The sequence below is a fragment of the Ascaphus truei genome, chromosome 2 (genome assembly GCF_040206685.1).
Source record: "Ascaphus truei isolate aAscTru1 chromosome 2, aAscTru1.hap1, whole genome shotgun sequence".
In the NCBI taxonomy this organism is placed as follows: domain Eukaryota; kingdom Metazoa; phylum Chordata; class Amphibia; order Anura; family Ascaphidae; genus Ascaphus; species Ascaphus truei.
Genome location: NC_134484.1, coordinates 475,579,477 through 475,595,980, shown reverse-complemented (window position 1 = coordinate 475,595,980; position 16,504 = coordinate 475,579,477). Strand labels below are relative to the sequence as shown.

The 16,504-nt window shown below is 51.2% G+C and overlaps 1 protein-coding gene across 1 annotated transcript in view; it reads left to right on the top strand.

The window, feature by feature from the left end:
- LOC142487995 (uncharacterized) overlaps nt 1-16,504 on the top strand; it is a 63,925-nt gene that overhangs the window by 25,671 nt on the left and 21,750 nt on the right. The gene's annotated exons all lie outside the window — the stretch shown is intronic.

Genomic DNA, 16,504 nt, shown 5'->3' with positions numbered 1-16,504 from the left:
TATTTATTATATTGTGTGCAGGGCGGCCAGGCGACTTCTCCCGAAGTACGGGACACAACGGTGAAAGGTGCGACGCGCTCGGAAAGTCGGCGGGGAGGTGTGTTATTTATAAATGTTCTAATCGGTACGTCAATATTTTTTTTTTAATTCTCTCCAGTTTGCACCAATTTCATATTCTATTTGGTAAAAAAAAAACATCCTGGGAACGGAGCGCCCCCCCCCAGGAGTCTTTCACGAAATAGAATAGAAAATGGTGCAAATCTGGGGAGAAATGTAACGGTCAGATCAATTATAAATAACATACCTGCAGTAACACCCCCACCCTCCCCTCATCGTCTCATCCTCTGTCAGCCCCCTTCTCTCTCCCATCCCTCTCGTTTTCTCTCCCCCCATCCCTCTCATTCTTTCCCCCCATCCCTCTCATTCTCTCCCCATCCGTCTCATTGTTTCTCCCCCCATCCCTCATTGTTTCTCCCCCCATCCCTCATTGTTTCTCCCCCCATCCCTCATTGTTTCTCCCCCCATCCCTCATTGTTTCTCCCCCCATCCCTCATTGTTTCTCCCCCCATCCCTCATTGTTTCTCCCCCCATCCCTCATTGTTTCTCCCCCCATCCCTCATTGTTTCTCCCCCCATCCCTCATTGTTTCTCCCCCCATCCCTCATTGTCGCTCATCCTCTCTCAGCCCCCTTCTCTCTCCCCCATCCCTCTAATTCTCTCCCCCCATCCCTCTCGTTTTCTCCCCCCCATCCCTCTCCTTTTCTCTCCCCCCCATCCCTCTCCTTTTCTCTCCCCCCATCCCTCTAATTCCCCCCCCCATCCCTCTCATTCTCTCCCCCCCATCCCTCTCATTCTCTCCCCCCCATCCCTCTCATTCTCTCCCCCCCATCCCTCTCATTCTCTCCCCCCCATCCCTCTCATTCTCTCCCCCCCATCCCTCTCATTCTCTCCCCCCCATCCCTCTCATTCTCTCCCCCCCATCCCTCTCATTCTCTCCCCCCCATCCCTCTCATTCTCTCCCCCCCATCCCTCTCATTCTCCCCCCCATCCCTCTCATTCTCTCCCCCCCATCCCTCTCATTCTCTCCCCCCCATCCCTCTCATTCTCTCCCCCCCATCCCTCTCAATCTCTCCCCCCCATCCCTCTCATTCTCTCCCCCCCATCCCTCTCATTCTCTCCCCCCCCATCCCTCTCATTCTCTCCCCCCCATCCCTCTCATTCTCTCCCCCCCATCCCTCTCATTCTCCCCCCCATCCCTCTCATTCTCTCCCCCCCATCCCTCTCATTCTCTCCCCCCCATCCCTCTCATTCTCTCCCCCCCATCCCTCTCATTCTCTCCCCCCCATCCCTCTCATTCTCCCCCCCCATCCCTCTCATTCTCTCCCCCCCATCCCTCTCATTCTCTCCCCCCCATCCCTCATTGTCGCTCATCCTCTCTCAGCCCCCTTCTCTCTCTCCCCCATCCCTCTAATTCTCTCCCCCATCCCTCTCCTTTTCTCCCCCCCATCCCTCTCCTTTTCTCTCCCCCCCATCCCTCTCCTTTTCTCTCCCCCCATCCCTCTAATTCTCTCCCCCCATCCCTCTCATTCTCTCCCCCCCATCCCTCTCATTCTCTCCCCCCCATCCCTCTCATTCTCTCCCCCTCATCCCTCTCATTCTCTCCCCCCCATCCCTCTCATTCTCTCCCCCCCATCCCTCTCATTCTCTCCCCCCCATCCCTCTCATTCTCCCCCCCATCCCTCTCATTCTCTCCCCCCCATCCCTCTCATTCTCTCCCCCCCATCCCTCTCATTCTCTCCCCCCCATCCCTCTCATTCTCTCCCCCCCATCCCTCTCATTCTCTCCCCCCATCCCTCTCATTCTCTCCCCCCATCCCTCTCATTCTCTCCCCCCCATCCCTCTCATTCTCTCCCCCCCATCCCTCTCATTCTCTCCCCCCATCCCTCTCATTCTCTCCCCCCCATCCCTCTCATTCTCTCCCCCCCATCCCTCTCATTCTCTCCCCCCCATCCCTCTCATTCTCCCCCCCATCCCTCTCATTCTCCCCCCCATCCCTCTCATTCTCTCCCCCCCATCCCTCTCATTCTCTCCCCCCCATCCCTCTCATTCTCTCCCCCCCATCCCTCTCATTCTCTCCCCCCCATCCCTCTCATTCTCTCCCCCCCATCCCTCTCATTCTTTCCCCCCCCATCCCTCCCATTCTTTCCCCCCCGTCCCTCTCATTCTTTCCCCCCCGTCCCTCTCATTCTTTCCCCCCCGTCCCTCTCATTCTTTCCCCCCGTCCCTCTCATTCTTTCCCCCCGTCCCTCTCATTCTTTCCCCCCGTCCCTCTCATTCTTTCCCCCCGTCCCTCTCATTCTTTCCCCCCGTCCCTCTCATTCTTTCCCCCCGTCCCTCTCATTCTTTCCCCCCGTCCCTCTCATTCTTTCCCCCCGTCCCTCTCATTCTTTCCCCCCGTCCCTCTCATTCTTTCCCCCCGTCCCTCTCATTCTTTCCCCCCGTCCCTCTCATTCTTTCCCCCCGTCCCTCTCATTCTTTCCCCCCCGTCCCTCTCATTCTCTCCCCCCGTCCCTCTCATTCTCTCTCCCCCATCCCTCATTGTTTCTCCCCCCATATCCATCATTGTCTCTCCCCCGACCCCTCTCATTCTCTCTCCCCCGTCCCTCTCATTTGCATAGACACAGAGACGCACAACCTCACCTCTCTCTGCTCCACGCTCTTTCCTCCTCTCCTAGGCCCCGTCCCCAGGCTCCTGACACCTTCTCCTGATTGGCTGCCTTACTAAGCAGCAGCCAGTCAGGATGGAGGAAACTGCCCAGGCCCCTAGCAACAGCCATGCTCGGGGGAAAATCCCGCAGCCCCCCAAAGCCTGTCAGGTTACTATGTCCAGAAAGGTAATACCGGACACATACATGTCCAGAGAGGTAATACTGGGGGGACACACACCCAGAGAGTTAATACCGGTATACACATACACGAACAGAGAGGTCATACCGGTATACACATACACACCCAGAGAGGTAATACCGGTATACACATACACGAACAGAGAGGTAATACCGGTATACATATCACGCCCAGAGAGGTAATACCGGTATACACATACACGAACAGAGAGGTCATACCGGTATACACATACATGCCCAGAGAGGTAATACCGTTATACACATACACACCCAGAGAGGTAATACCGGTATACACATACACGAACAGAGAGGTAATACCGGTATACACATACACGCCCAGAGAGGTAATACCGTAAAACACATACACACCCAGAGAGGTAATACCGGTATACACATACACCCCCAGAGAGGTAATACCGGTATACACATACACGCCCAGAGAGGTAATACCGGTATACACATACACGCCCAGAGAGGTAATACCGGTATACACATACACGCCCAGAGAGGTAATACCGGTATACACATACACGCCCAGAGAGGTAATACCGGTATACACATACACGCCCAGAGAGGTAATACCGGTATACACATACACACCCAGAGAGGTAATACCGCTATACACATACACGCCCAGAGAGTAATACCGGTATATACATACACGCCCAGAGAGGTAATACCGGTATACACATACACGTCCAGAGAGGTAATACCGGTATACACATACACACCCAGAGAGGTAATACCGGTATACACATACACGCCCAGAGAGGTAATACCGGTATACACATACACGTCCAGAGAGGTAATACCGGTATACACATACACACCCAGAGAGGTAATACCGGTATACACATACATGAACAGAGAGGTAATACCGGTATACACATACACGCCCAGAGAGGTAATACCGTTATACACATACACACCCAGAGAGGTAATACCGCTATACACATACACGCCCAGAGAGGTAATACCGGTATACACATACATGAACAGAGAGGTAATACCGGTATACACATACACGTCCAGAGAGGTAATACCGTTATACACATACACACCCAGAGAGGTAATACCGGTATACACATACACGCCCAGAGAGGTAATACCGGTATACACATACACACCCAGAGAGGTAATACCGGTATACACATACACGCCCAGAGAGGTAATACCGGTATACACATACACGCCCAGAGAGGTAATACCGGTATACACATACACGCCCAGAGAGAGAGGTAATACCGGTATACACATACACGCCCAGAGAGGTAATACCGGTATACACATACACGCCCAGAGAGGTAATACCGGTATACACATACACGCCCAGAGAGGTAATACCGGTATACACATACACGTCCAGAGAGGTAATACCGGTATACACATACACACCCAGAGAGGTAATACCGGTATACACATACACACCCAGAGAGGTAATACCGGTATACACATACACGCCCAGAGAGGTAATACCGGTATACACATACACGCCCAGAGAGGTAATACCGGTATACACATACACGCCCAGAGAGGTAATACCGGTATACACATACACGCCCAGAGAGGTAATACCGTTATACACATACACGCCCAGAGAGGTAATACCGGTATACACATACACGCCCAGAGAGGTAATACCGGTATACACACACGCCCAGAGAGGTAATACCGGTATACACATACACGCCCAGAGAGGTAATACCGGTATACACATACACGCCCAGCGAGGTAATACCGGTATACACATACACGCCCAGAGAGGTAATACCGGTACACACATACATGTCCTGTATAACCTCCGGTTGAATACTGATACCTGGCAAACCCTGATTGTGTGGTGAAAGCTATGACTTCCTGTAATGACGATACCAAACGTGTATATATAGCATGGCCAGGACAGGCAGCGCTGGGCAGGAGAGAGAAGCCACGACGCGACCTATTTCTTCTACTCAGGATTGGATGCAACAATTCGCCTTAAACATTTCAATCTTCCGATTAATACATGTGGCATTGTGACAAATGGTGTGAAAAGCAGCGTTTATACTATAGTTTCTTGGTGCAGGATTTATACGACATGATGCACACAGCCAGACTGTGAGCAGCAGCTTTCCATAGGAATGTGTTCTCACGGTTATGAGAGAGTCAGTATTTTTGTATCGCCCGCATGTGTCATTTCTGCGTACACATTTTATTTTCTGTCTTTCCTGGGAAATTGCTGTGGTTGGTGGTTTCTGTGACTTTGATCTCGTCAGTGAATCTGTCTTGCTTGTTCTGTGTCATCTTCCGTGGCGTGCTGCCGTGAAGAGGTGGAGGAGAAGAGGCGTGTGGCTGGACGTAGAGTTGAAAGGGGAAGAATAATGGTGATGCTGGGGGTACGAGGGAGTGGGGGAGGGAGTCATTTGGTAGAGATGGAAGAGGACACAGGAAGTGGTGAAGATGGATGGGGCAGGTGTGCCAAGGAAGGAGATGTGTTGAGAGAGGAAAAGTAAACAGCACGAACTACCTAAATATGACACTGAGACTTCCATCTACTAAGATAAACAAGAACAGGATACAGCAATTGGGCTTGACTCAGGAAGAGCATGATGAGCCGGTGGAAAGTTCTCCAGGTGGAGAACCAGTTGCTTCTAAGAGTGGCTGAGAAAAATATCCACGGCAGAAAAATCAAATGGTGCACAGAAATACAGTATGCAAGAAGGATAATGTCCCGGGGGTTCACTCAGGACGGAATCGCTGATTGCAAATGGAAATGTAAGGAGAACCCGGCGAAGCACATTGAGTAACGGCAAGCCACTTACACAGCCGCCATATTTAACAAAGCAAAGACACAACTGCAACAAACCATTCCCAAGCGCTTAGGCAAGTCGGACACTAGGGGTGTGGAATCGGAGGCAGAGGCATATTAGTGCAGTGTAAATATAACCCCTCATTCATGGCAGACAAGTGTATACAGTATATGGTTACCTCAAGCCAATGACATTTCTATATCTTCATACGAAACCTCACACATTTACACTATGCAAGTGTTAGAGATGAAGCTATTTCATGTTGGATTGTGCACTGCCTGCAATTAAACCCACCCCATGCATTGCACATTACCACATGGGCCCAGACTGTGGGACTGCAAAGAGAATTCAATGCATCCTTCGTTAAAACAGCCTATTTTGCCCTACATCAAACATATAATGGCGTTTGAGCTCCATCATAGTGGTTAGACATTTGCCCTGGTTTCATACAAACCGTACGTGCAATACGGTGACATTTATAATGAAATGACCTTTTACCGTATTAAAATACCCGTGCTGCTGACACGTGCTCCCATTAACACTCCTTCAATATTACAGGACCGGCTCGGCACAATGATCATCATTTGCAACCCGGCGGACTTGCGACGCAAGTAGACGGAGCCCGTACTGTAGCCCATCGCGAAAGAGAAGAGATCAGTGCTCTACCGTTCCAAACCACATCCCAAAAGCAGAAGATGAAGACGGGACACACAACCACGAGAAGTCCATTGCCCATGCGTTGGGACATGGAACAGACGCCAGACGGATGGGCTCTGAAAGAGAGGCAATTTTACAATTCCCAGGAGTTATTCCACACCTCCCTGATGGACCTCATGAACTCCTTGCAACGGGACGTCCACGCTCTAGGGCGGCACATGCAGGAACACATCAAATTACAGCGGGACATCTTGCATGTGCATCAACAACGCAACGCCATCTTGTCCCAGATTTTCCTCTGCATGAACCAAAATATGCAGCAGCACGAATCTTGTATGTTGGAGCTATTGAATGTAATCATAGAAGCCACGGACGTTCTCAGCTCCCCTCACAAGCAAAGCTGTGCTAGGACTCCGCTAATTACAGCAAGCACTCCTCCACCGTCACCGCCGAGCTGCGAGGGAAGAGCGAGTGCGGGGCGAGCCCCGTCCCTTCCCCCAACACCCGCCAAACGCGGCAAACTCTAACTGTGCGTTCCCTACGGGTAACCTTTCTCTTTATAGTTTTGTAACATATTATTTGAAACAGCATTTCATTTAGCAAATCCTGTGTGCGTTTTTTTTATAAATAAATCCGTTGTGTAGTATTAGGTCATAGTAACGGCACTTTTTTTTTTTTTTTTTTTTTTTACTAATTGTTTATGCTCTTGTTAATTATATTTAATGTAATACGGTTCCTTGGGTTGCTATAGCAACCATTTAGGAAGCCACAGCACTTCCCCTTTGAAATAGGAAACCCTGAAGAAGCCCTCTCTAACTACCGCCCAATCTCTTCTCCCCTTTACCTCCTCTCTTGGTGAACCAATACAATCTTTGGGTTTTCAATATCCTCTCTATGCCAATGACAACCAAATCTATCTCTCATCCTCTGACCTCTCCCCTCTCTCCTGTGTCAGCAACTGTCTATCGGCAAACTCCGCCTGGATGTCCTACCATTACCTGACGCTTAGCATGTCCAAAACAGAACTAATAATCATTCCCCGTTCCACTGTCACCCCTACACCCACACTCTCCCTCACTGTCACCCCTACACCCACACGCTCCCTCACTGTCACCCCTACACCCACACTCTCCCTCACTGTCACCTCTACACCCAAACTCTCCCTCACTGTCACCCCTACACCCAAACTCTCCCTCACTGTCACCCCTATACCCAAACTCTCCCTCACTGTCACCCCTACACCCACACGCTCCCTCACTGTCACCCCTACACCCACACGCTCCCTCACTGTCACCCCTACACCCACACTCTCCCTCACTGTCACCTCTACACCCAAACTCTCCCTCACTGTCACCCCTACACCCAAACTCTCCCTCACTGTCACCCCTATACCCAAACTCTCCCTCACTGTCACCCCTACACCCAAACTCTCCCTCACTGTCACCCCTACACCCACACTCTCCCTCACTGTCACCCCTACACCCAAACTCTCCATCACTGTCACCCCTACACCCAAGCTCTCCCTCACTGTCACCCCTACACCCAAACTCTCTGTGACGATAGCTTATGACAGGTTGTAATTTACACCAAATAACTGGGTTTGAACTGAACGAGGCTTAGATAAAATAAAGTATATTTATTCCTTTGGATAGGTGAACACATGATATAGTACAGTAACAGGCAAGAAGTACACTTACTTTGGGGAATGGGGAATGAGAAGTATGTTGCATAGCATTTCTCTCAGCAATCAAGATGGTATAGAAGAACACAGGATAAAGGGTTGACCACAGATTATATACCTTTTGTAACCCTATCCTTAACATTAAGTACAGGTGATTGGTCAGTAATTACCTGTAGCCACTCTCTAACGTGGGAACACATTTTGATACATACCCCCCTGCTAGTTGGCACATGCTCAATTGGACTCTGGGGTCTCATTTCTGCAGCCCCACATTTGCATCAGGAATGCCAGCCAGTCTACTAAATGGAATTTCTGGCAGGATACCCTTTGTTGTGAGGTGTTAAATGGGACACTTATAGACTGCTCTGGTTTGAGTCATCTCCGCCCTCCTGTAAACAGTGTAGGTGATAAACTCCTTTGAACAGCACTTAAATTCTAGACATTGGGACGCTTTCCCTGACCATCTGCTGCCTTATGGCCAAGGGAATTTCCTCTGGTTCCTGTCCATACCTTGGGACACAGTATTAAAGATAAAACTCAAACATATTAAAATATCCGGTTCCGTTGGGTCCAGCGGGTCCAAACTTCCCAGTTCTCAATGCCGGAACTGGGACACCCTATGGTCCAATTTGCGACTTGCTACGACCTTCGGTGCCGGAGTTACACAAATACACCTTAAACCGTTTCCTATTTTAATACAATAAATTCCGCTGTAAATTAAATCACGTTTTTTAACTAAATCCCCATTGAAAACAACGGGCTTCGCCACCATAGACTTTCAATGGCAAACCACCGCCGCTATGGGAATCCGCCGCCATAGACTTTCAACGGGGCTACGCCGCCGTTGAAGTCAATGGGGTTTTTCCGCCATAGCCGGTCAATGGAGATTGGCCGCCATTGTAGTCTATGGGAAAAGTCCCGAACTTTCAAGGGGGTCCATACTCCGTCGGGTTGGTCCAAGAGGGTCAAGGATTGTTCTGCAGCGATGGCGGAGCAGTGACTACAGGTACCCCAAACCCTGGCCCTCTGGACCCTCCGGAACCAGAGATATGGATTCCTAAATTTCAGCTTTTTACACTTAGCCGTTTTCTTGAGCTGTTTCTGCCGCCACCATTGGAACCTATGGCGCGACCCGCTCTTCTCGGTTTGACCCTTATCGGGGGTCTAGGATTCGGGGACCCGGTTGTGGTCGAGTGGGGGGAGGCCTAGGAACTAGGGGCAAAAAGAATTTTATTTCTAGGTGCTCTAGAACTGTTTATTCCCACGCCACTTGTCGTTGAACTTGACTGCTAAGTGATCAAAGCTCTCTTATAGAAAAAGTATCCGCTTTGCGGTTTTGCGGTTTGGACGGCAGCCAACTCGTTCCTGGAAAGCTCTGTCGAGGAACCTCCATTGAAGTCAATGGGCCCATTGACTTACAATGGGAAACCGCCGCTCCTCCTCTCGGACGCCATCTGCTGGTCTTCACCGGAAACAGGACCAAAAACAGCAAGATTCGCCATTGAAACGCATGGAGCTCCAATGGCAGCCTATGGGACCCTGCAAAATGGTGCCTGAAAAGGCGGGAAAATTACACACAGGGCTATAATCACTAAAGAACTATTAACCCTTGTACTCCCGGATGGATCCTAGTGTGTGTGTGATGCAGATACTGATTAAACCAGATATTACAATAAAGCATGGGAACAGGGGAATACACATTTTCATGTCATAACAAGGGTTAAATCACATTTCTGGACCTCAGCCCAGTTAACCCCTTGTCTCCCTGGTGAGGTCATGGGATGGCCAAATGGGGTGCAACCCCTTTAATACCGGGCCACCCCCTTTCTCCCTCTACACCTCCCCTTCTTAATGGGTGACCTGTGGGCCACTGGCCCTAACGGGGAGTGGGGCACTGCTGGCACCATTAATGAATTCAGTCTCAGAGGAATAGTCCTGGCGTGAAAGTCCATCAGCATTGCTGTTTTCACTGCCCTTTTTGTGCTGAATGGTAAATTCAAATTCTTGTAAAGCCAAGCTCCATCTCAGCAACTTGGCATTTTCCCCTGACACCCTCTGTAGCCAACTCAGAGGGTTGTGGTCCATGATGACCGTGAAAGCCCTCCCATATACATAGGGCTGGAGCTTTTTGAGTGCCCACACAATGGCCAAGCACTCCTCAATGGTGGCATATGCCACCTCTTTGGGTAGCAGTTTGCGACTGAGATACACCACAGGGTGCTCTTTGCCGTCGTCCCCCACCTGGCTCAGTACAGCTCCAATACCAAAGTCTGAGGCATCAGTCTGAATGAGAAAATGCTTGGTATAGTCTGGGGCAGCCAGTATGGGTGCTCCAGCAAGCGCAATTTTCAGTGCCTAGAAAGCAGTTTCACAGGCAGGAGTCCAGGTAATAAGCACAGGCAGTTGCTTCTTAGTCAGATCAGTCAGGGGTTTGGCCACGGCGCTGTACTGTGGGACAAATTTCCTATAGTACCCTGCGGTGCCCAAAAATGCCATGACCTGTTTCTTTGTTTTTGGAACAGGCCACTGAACTATGGCTTCTACCTTGGCTGGCTCTGGTTTGAGATGCCCTCCACCCACCCTGTGCCCTAAGTACAGGACTTCTGCCATCCCTACCATACACTTAGTGGGTTTCAAGGTAAGCCCAGTCTCCCTGATCCTATCCAGCACCGCAGCTACATGTCCTATGTGGGATTCCCAGGAATTACTAAAGACAGCAATGTCATCTAAGTAAGCCCTGGCATAGCTCTGCATCCCTTCCAGTAACCTATTGACCAGGCGTTGAAAGGTAGCCGGGGCATTCTTCATCCCAAATGGCATCACCAAAAACTCATAGAGGCCACTTGGAGTGATGAATGCTGACTTCTCCCTAGCCTCCAGGGTCAGTGGAATTTGCCAATAGCCTTTGCCATCCATGGTGGTCAGATACTTTGCCCCCGCGAGTTCATCTAGTAACTCATCCATGCGGGGCATGGGGTAAGCATCTGACGCTGTCCAAGCGTTGAGCAACCGGTAGTCCACACAAAACCGGGTGGTCTTGTCCTTTTTAGGGACTAGGACTACTGGACTTGCCCAAGGGCTCTGGGACGGAGTAATTAACCCTAGGGTCAGCATCTCCTCTATCTCTCTCTCCATACTGGTCTTGACCTCTGCTGACACTCTATAAGCATGCTTATGCAGAGGCTGCAGGTCCCCTGTGTGCACTGGGTGTTTGGTGAGATGTGTGGTCCCTGGCATGTCAGTGAAGAGGGTCGCTAAACTGAGCTAGCATGTCCCTGGCTTCTTCCTTCTGCCTAGCACTCAACTGTGCTCCTATCTCCACCTGCTCCACAGTGTTTCCCTGCCTAGCCTCCCCTAGGAGATCAGGCAGAGCATTGCTCGCCGGATCCTCCAGCAGTGGGCTACAAATGGCCATCACTGCTCCCATACTCGGTGCTCTGATCTCTTTCAACATGTTAATGTGATATGTCTTGTGCCTCTCAGGCGCTACCAGTACAACATAGTTGCACTCATTCACCTTTCGGATAACCGGGTACGGTCCCGACCAGGCAGCCATCAGCTTGTTCTCCCGAGTGGGTTTGAGAACAAGCACCTGCTGTCCTGGGATGAATTCTCTGCTACCGGCATACTGGTCATACCATTGCTTTTGCTTGGTCTGAGCAGCCCTGAGGTGGTCCTGGGCCACCCCCATGAGCATCTCTAACCGGTCTCGGAGATCTGCTACATACTGGATCACTGAAGCATCAGTAGCAGTAGTCTCCCCTTCCCATCCCTCACGGAATAGGTCCAGAGGTCCACGTACCCTGCGGCCATATAGTAACTCGAAGGGGGAGAAGCCTGTAGATTCTTGCGGTACCTCTCGGTATGCAAACAGCAAGTGCTGTAAATGAATCTCCCAGTCCTTCCCCTCCGCCTCTATAAAGGTCTGAAGCATCTGCTTCAGGGTACCGTTAAACCTCTTACATAATCCGTTTGTCTAGGGATGGTAAGGGGTAGTGCGCCGGTGCTGAACACCACATGCATCCCAGAGACAATGTAACAGTTCACTCATGAACTGCGACCCATGATCGGTTAGGATCTCACTAGGGAAACCTACCGTACAAAAAATGTTCAGCAAAGCTGCTGCCACTGTCTTGGCACTTATGGTGCCAAGCGCTACCGCCTCAGGGTACCGGGTGGCAAAATCCACCACCGTGAGGATGTAGCACTTCCCTGACCTGCTAGGATTCATAAGGGGTCCTATAAGGTCCATCGCTACCTTCTGGAAGGGTTCCCCTATTATCGGTAGGGGTTTTGGGTGCCTTCACACGGTCGCCCGCCTTACCTACTCGCTGGCAGGCATCACAAGAGCGGCAGAAATTGCTCGCATCTCGGGATGCCCCCGGCCAGTAGTAACGCTGTAATAACCGGGCTCTCGTTCTGTTGACCTCCTGATGTCCCGCTAACGGAATAGAGTGAGCTACCCGTAACAATTGCTGTCGGTACCCCTGGGGCACTACTAGCTGTCGCTTACCGGTCACCCCGTCCTCTATCCCCGGGTTCCCTTCTTCTCTGTACAGGAGTCCCTTATGCCATAGGCAGTGCTCAGTGCCCTCCCCTGCCTGAGATTCGGACGCCCGAAGTCTCACGCCGGCCAGGGTAGGGTCTGTCTTCACTGCCTCCCTAAACTGGGCTCCTAAGTCTGGCCACCCCCCAGTCATGTCATTGTCAGGGGAATGGGGAAGAGTGAGAGGGAACAGTAAGTCAGCCTGTTGTTGCAACTGATCCTGGCTTACCTCCCCGGGCTCCTCTGCGCCCTCCGCTAACGTTGGTCCCAAAGGCTGGAGGACTGGAGCGGCCGCCGCCAGCATTGCCGCTGTCTGGCTCCGGGTAACTGCCGCCACTGCAGCAGGCTGGGGCACACGGTCGTAGGTGCAGGTCATCGGTCCCAGGTCGTTGCCCAAAAGAATTTCAGCATCCAAACGGGGTAAAACCCCCACCTCCCGCACACCCTTGCCCTCCCCCCAATCCAAAAAGATTCTGGCCACTTGCAAGAAACGTGGCTCTCCGTCGGCCACAGTGATCTGCATCCCAGGGCCTGGGAGCAATTCCTCTGGCCGGACCATATCAGGTCGGACCAGGGTCACTGCAGCTCCTGAATCCAGCAAGCCGACTGCTTGCCGGTCACCGACTGTGACCGGGGTGAGATGTTTGCTCCGGCCGTCCGTCTGCTGCAGGTCTGCGCTGAGATGTCCTCCGCTCCTGGCTGTAGGCACCGATGAAACCGGGATAGGGGTGACATGGGACGTCTCGCTGGGAGTTGTTTCCATGACCGGTCCTGGTTCTTTGGAAGCCACCCGCACGCGGGCTACCGGCTTCGCAGCTGGGGTGCGTTGCCCCTGATGGGGTCTGTTGGAACGCAGGGGTTCCGGGCAATCTGGTCTGAGGTGACCAGTGCTGTTACAGTTGTAGCACCGGCGCTCATGCCGGAGCTCCCCCGCCTTCTGTGAATTGCTGCCCGCAGGCGGCTTCTGAGTCCATTGGGGGGTACTAGCAGATTTTTTGGCCGGCGCCGGCGCTGCCGCAGCTTTGGCTGGTGCCTTGGCGGTCATCTGGGCTCGGCTGACCACATAGTCGTCTGCCATCCTCGCCGCCTCTGTGTAAGTCTTGGGCTTTTTGTCATAAACCCATGCCCTCACCGCCGGCGGGCACTGCTGCATGAGCTGCTCCTGAAAGATGAGGTCCAGCAGGCTTTGGTAAGTCCTGGCCTCATAGCACTCCACCCAGCGGATCCCGTATAAAGCCATGCGGGTCACATAGGTGACGTAGGACTCCTGAGGGTGCCTCTCCTCCAGCCGGAATTTACCCCGGTAAGCTTCAGGGGTAAAACCGTGCTGAAATAGCAATAGTTCTTTCAGGTGGTCATAATCATCAGCATACTCCTCTGGAAGCGCCATCATTGTCTGCTTAGCCAAGCCGGAGAGTAGCGGGTCCAAGCGTGCAACCCTATGCTGGGGAAGCACCCTGTACCGCCGGCACTGCGTTTCAAAGTTCTTTAAAAAACTGTCGATCTGATCAGTGCCTTCCACGTACTTGGTGAGACTGTGCTTGTCCAGTTAGGGTTCATCTTTGCGGGGTTGGACCGGGGGGCAATAAGCGGGTCTGTTCACTGCCATAGAGATAAACTTTAGCCGCTCCTCTGCTGTCCCTCGGTCTCCCCACGTCGTAATCAGTGCCAACATTTCAGGGGTAAACGGACTGGTGGCCGCAGCCATCAGTGCCCTTCCTATTGCACTGGCCCCGGGAGGTGCACTTGTCCCGTCCCCGGGATTCTGCCGCCCCGGCACTGGGTTCGGTCCCTGATCTCCGGGCGGCTGTACAAGAGCAAGCTGAGCCGTATCCTGAGACTCTGCAAGCTCGGCTTCATATTCCGTGATTGCGGCGATCATGTCTGCGACCTCCTGGTCCTCATATCCAGTCCATATTCACGGCACTTGTCTTTTAGCTGAGTTCTAGTCCTCAGGTAGTAGGAGTTTTCCGCTTCACTCATGGTTCTGGGTCGCAGCAGTGAGGTGGTGTGACAACTTGCGTTACTTGTTGCACTACCGTGTGTTCAATATCTTTAGTCCCAGGAACTTGCAATTACCATCAAGTTCCCACTGGATCACAGCACCCCGCAAAATACTGTAATCCAGGTCCAGTTCAATCCCGACCGCTGCCACCAGTTAATTTACAAGCCTGTGACGATAGCTTATGACAGGTTGTAATTTACACCAATTAACTGGGTTTTAACTGAACGAGGCTTAGATATAATAAAGTATATTTATTCCTTTGGATAGGTGAACACAAGATATAGTACAGTAACAGGCAAGAAGTACACTTACTTTGGGGAATGGGGAATGAGAAGTATGTTGCATAGCATTTCTTTCAGCAATCAAGATAAAGGGTTGACCACAGATTATATACCTTTTGTAACCCTATCCTTAACATTAGGTACAGGTGATTGGTCAGTAATTACCTGTAGCCACTCTCTAACGTGGGAACCCATTTTGATACATGCCCCCCTGCTAGTTGGCACATGCTCAGTTGGAACAATAAAGGGATACCGGTGCCTAATAAGTCCAATTAGGTGGATTCTTTGATCCAATGTAGATAGTTCAAATTTCGGAATGATCAGCAAACTGTTGGTATTCTGATGACCAGATGCAACCTCATTCGTTGGATGTGGAACTGCAAGATGTGAATCACAATACAGAACGTGTCACTACTAGCAGCAGCACTGAGCGTCACGGGAAACACGTTCCAGTTCGCAGTTCAACACTTTTTGTCCTCCAACGAGATGCCGTCGTGACGTCTCAAGCAGTAGGGAGGGGGTTCCAAAATGTCGGCGCTAATATACATCACCCCCCTTTTTTTTTCTACATGCTCAGTTGGACTCTGGGGTCTCATTTCTGCAGCCCCACATTTGCATCAGGAATGCCAGCCAGTCTACTAAATGGAATTTCTGGCAGGATATCCTTTGTTGTGAGGTGTTAAATGGGACACTTATAGACTGCTCTGATTTGAGTCATCTCCGCCCTCCTGTAAACAGTGTAGGTGATAAACTCCTTTGAACAGCACTTAAATTCTAGACATTGGGACGCTTTCCCTGACCATCTGCTGCCTTATGGCCAAGGGAATTTCCTCTGGTTCCTGTCCATACCTTGGGACACAGTATTAAAGATAAAACACAAACATATTAAAATATCCGGTTCCGTTGGGTCCAGCGGGTCCAAACTTCCCAGTTCTCAATGCCGGAACTGGGACACCCTATGGTCCAATTTGCGACTTGCTACGACCTTCGGAACCGGAGTTACACAAATACACCTTAAACCGTTTCCTATTTTAATACAATAAATTCCGCTGTAAATTAAATCACGGTTTTTAACTAAATCCCCATTGAAAACAACGGGCTTCGCCGCCATAGACTTTCAATGGTAAACCGCCGCCGCTGGCGGCTATGGGAATCCGCCGCCATAGACTTTCAACAGGGCTACTCCGCCGTTGAAGTCAATGGGGTTTTTCCGCCATAGCCGGTCAATGGAGATTGGCCGCCATTGTAGTCTATGGGAAAAGTACCGAACTTTCAAGGGGGTCCATACTCCGTCGGGTTGGTCCAAGAGGGTCAAGGATTGTTCTGCAGCGATGCCGAAGCAGTGACTACAGGTACCCCAAACCCTGGCCCTCTGGACCCTCCGGAACCGGAGATATGGATTCCTAAATTTCAGCTTTTTACACTTAGCCGTTTTCTTGAGCTGTTTCTGCCGCCGCCATTGGAACCTATGGCGCGACCCGCTCTTCTCGGTTCGACCCTTATCGGGTGTCCAGGATTCGGGGACCCGGTTGTGGTCGAGTGGGGGGAGGCCTAGGAACTAGGGGCAAAAAGAATTTTATTTCTAGGTGCTCTAGAACTGTTTATTCCCACGCCACTTGTCGTTGAACTTGACTGCTAAG